Consider the following 3,856-nt stretch of genomic DNA (forward strand, 5'->3'; position numbering starts at 1 on the left):
CTCAGACTCTTCGATCTTTTGTTGTCGGTATTAGTTTACTTATTGCATTAATTGTAATTCAAATTGTAATCTTTCCGATATTATAGTTGTTGCCCATCGAAAGCGGTCAATGATCGCGGGCCTTCGAGTAGGAGTCGCCATAGGCTCCGAACGAAGTAAAACATCTGTGTCTGTTGTGTTTGCTTTTACTTTCCGCTGCGTAACTCTTTTACGATTTCCGAAAAACGTTAAAATAGCCACGAGCGCTATTCACCCCCCCTCTAGTGCTTTCGATCCAACAATTGGTATCAGAGCGGGGTCATTTTGAATCGGTGCAACCACCATTCAAAATATTTTTTTCGTGGTATTTTTTTATTTTTGGAGTCGATTAGAATTTAGCCTCATAGCTATATTCTAATTCTTTTTTCCTCGAATCGGTTTTTCTCGGAATTGGTGCAACACCACCCGAGTTCGTGATCCATTCTTTTTCCCTACCGCACTACTAAGCCAGGACCAAGTCCTGGGACAATTTTTTGGTTGTTTTTCGCTTTAGGTAAAACTGAAATGGCCCTTCAAGAAGGCTACAATACTGCCCGCCCTCCGCTATTCACCGGAGACGACTTCGGATACTGGAAAGGTCGGATGGAGGCATATCTCCAGACTCACTTTGAAGTCTGGATGATTGTCAAAACTGGATTCGAATGACCATCTGACAGTGCCGGCAAACCACTACCGTACGAGGACTGGGATGCACCTTCGATCAAGAAAGTGGAAGCTAATGCCAAGGCAACCTGCACCCTCCAGTGTGGCCTATCAAAAGAAGAACTCAACCGCGTCGGCCCCTTCAACAGTGCCAAAGAGTTGTGGGAGAAACTAATTGAACTTCACGAAGGGACATCCGACACAAAAGTAAGTAAAAGAGACCTAATTTTTAATAAATTATTTAACATCAAATTGCAGGAAGGTGAAACAGCTGCCCAACTCCATGCCCGGATTCAAGATCTGCTCAATGGGCTTCATGCAATTGGACAGAAGGTCGACAACCGGGACATCATAAGGTATTCTCTAAATGCATTTCCAAGGAACACCTTGTGGGCATCCATGGTAGATGCCTACAAGGTCTCCAAGGACTTATCTACCATTAAATTAGATGAACTATTTGCAGAACTCGAACTTCATGAATAGACTAATGCACGCCCGACCGAGAAAGGGTTGGCTTTGGTTGCAGGAACAGGGAGATCACGTGAGTAAAAAAACAAGCGGAGAACCGAACCTGAGTAAGAAGAAGAATCAGACTCAGAAGATGACGATGAACTTACAACTGAAATAGTCAACTTAGTAAAGAAGCTCTGCAAAAAGAAGGGCTTCAACAAAAAGGATCTCAGAAAGGCCATTCAGTCTAAAGAAGCCCAACCAAGCTCGAAGGTAAAATTCAAAGTGACCTGCTACGGATGCAATCAGAAGGGTCACATCAAGGCAAATTGCCCGAACCAGAAGGATCCAAAGAACCCCAAAAGAAAGAAGGCATTGAAGGCAACATGGGACGAGTCTTCTTCCGAGGAATCCGACGACGAAGAACTAGAACAGACGAACTTTCTCGCCTTGACAACCCGGGACTACACCAACGGATCCGGAAGTGAGGAGGAATCAGAAATCGAGTCCGAGAGAAGCCACGGATCCGCATCCGTTTCCGAAGGACCAAACCTCTCTGTAAGTAAAAATCGTTTATATAGCTTAATTAATTATTTAATGCATAAAGTAGCTAAGTCCAAGATTCGAATCAAAACGCTTCTAAAGGAGGTAACACTCCTTAAAGAAACGCCAAACAACGAATCCTTAACTGATCAAGTTCAGACTGGAACCTCAACTCAAGTTCAAAAACTTGAGGAAGAGAATTCCAATCTGAAAAGTCAGGTACAGGATTTGAAAACTACCCTAGAACGATTCTCTTTGGGATCCAAGAATCTTGACTTGATTCTTGGAACACAAAGGACAATCTACAATCGAACTGGACTAGGATATAAAAAAAAATATAAATCTTACCTATCCTTAATAAACAAACCAAATAGAAAATGGTCCAAGCATGGGTTGCCAAGTCCAACCTGATCAATCAAGTTGGATTTGGACATTATTGGGTCCCTAAGGATCAAATACACTACCTCAATAAACCTTATCGAGGCTATGATCCAGGGGGAGCCAAAACAATAAAAATTCGAAATTAATCTAAAACTCAAATTTAAAAATTCAATATTAATCTAAAACTCAAATTTAAAAATTCAAAATTAATCTAATTTAAAAAATTTGAAATTAATCTAAAACTCAAATATAAAAATTCGAAATTAATCTAATTTAAAAAATTTGAAATTAATCTAAAACTCAAATTAAAAAATTCAAAATTAATCTAAAACTCAAATTTAAAAATTCGAAATTAATCTAATTTAAAAAATTCGAAATTAATCTAAAACTCAAATTTAAAAATTCGAAATTAATCTAATTTAAAAAATTCGAAATTAATCTAAAACTCAAATATAAAAATTCAAAATTAATCTAATTTAAAAAATTTGAAATTAATCTAAAACTCAAATTTAAAAATTCGAAATTAATCTAAAACTCAAATTTAAAAATTTGAAATTAATCTAAAACTCAAATTTAAAAATTCGAAATCAATCTAATTTAAAAAAATTCGAAATTAATCTAAAACTCAAATTTAAAAATTCGAAATCAATCTAATTTAAAAAAATTCGAAATTAATCTAATTTAAAAAATTCGAAATTAATCTAAAACTCAAATTTAAAAATTCGAAATTAATCTAAAACTCAAATATAACAATTCGAATTTAATCTAAAACTTAAATTTAAAAATTTGAAATTAATCTAAAACTTAAATTTAAAAATTCGAAATTAATCTAATTTAAAAAATTCAAAATTAATCTAATTTAAAAAATTTGAAATTAATCTAAAACTCAAATTTAAAAATTCAAAATTAATCTAAAACTCAAATATAAAAATTCGAAATTAATCTAATTTAAAAAATTCGAAATTAATCTAAAACTCAAATTTAAAAATTCGAAATTAATCAAATTTAAAAAATTCGAAATTAATCTAAAGCTCAAATTTAAAAATTCGAAAGTAATCTAAAACTCAAATATAAAAATTCGAAAATAATCTAATTTAAAAAATTCAAAATTAATCTTAAACTCAAATTTAAAAATTCGAAATCAATCTAATTTAAAAAAATTCGAAATTAATCTAAAACTCAAATTTAAAAATTCGAAATTAATCTAAAACTCAAATTTAAAAGTAATCTAAAACTCAAATTTAAAAATTCGAAATTAATCTAATTTAAAAATTCAAAATTAATCTAAAACTCAAAACTCAAAATTTGAAATAAATCTAAAACTCAAAATTAAAAATTCGGAATTAAAATTTAAAATTCAAAAATCAAATAGAAGGAGGGTCCAGAATAGCTGGCAACTCCGAAATCTATTTACCCGACAGGGTAACCGAACTTAATCTACCCGAAATGGGTAAACAAGAGTAGATTACCCGGATGGGTAAATAAGGATAGATTAAAAAGGGTTAAATTTTAACTTGAAGCATAGTACTGGTGAAGTTTTTGGATGATAATACGTTGGGAAAACTTGGGCATCGCATATCTAGGAAGATATGGCTTCGACCTGGTGCATTTGGCCAAGTGGAACTAACCGAAGCTACCGTTAAATGGATCCTAACTAGTTAGACCAAGGTTTAGTATTAAGCTCAATGGGTAGGACTATTTGGGAAACCTCGAAGGCATGGTTACTTTAATGAGCTCCTTGTGACTCACCATAGCCCAGAAGTTTATCCAAAGAACGCTTACTTGTTGAACCCAAAGATAA

The sequence above is a fragment of the Zingiber officinale genome, chromosome 1A (assembly GCF_018446385.1).
Source record: "Zingiber officinale cultivar Zhangliang chromosome 1A, Zo_v1.1, whole genome shotgun sequence".
Classification (NCBI taxonomy): Eukaryota; Viridiplantae; Streptophyta; class Magnoliopsida; order Zingiberales; family Zingiberaceae; genus Zingiber; species Zingiber officinale.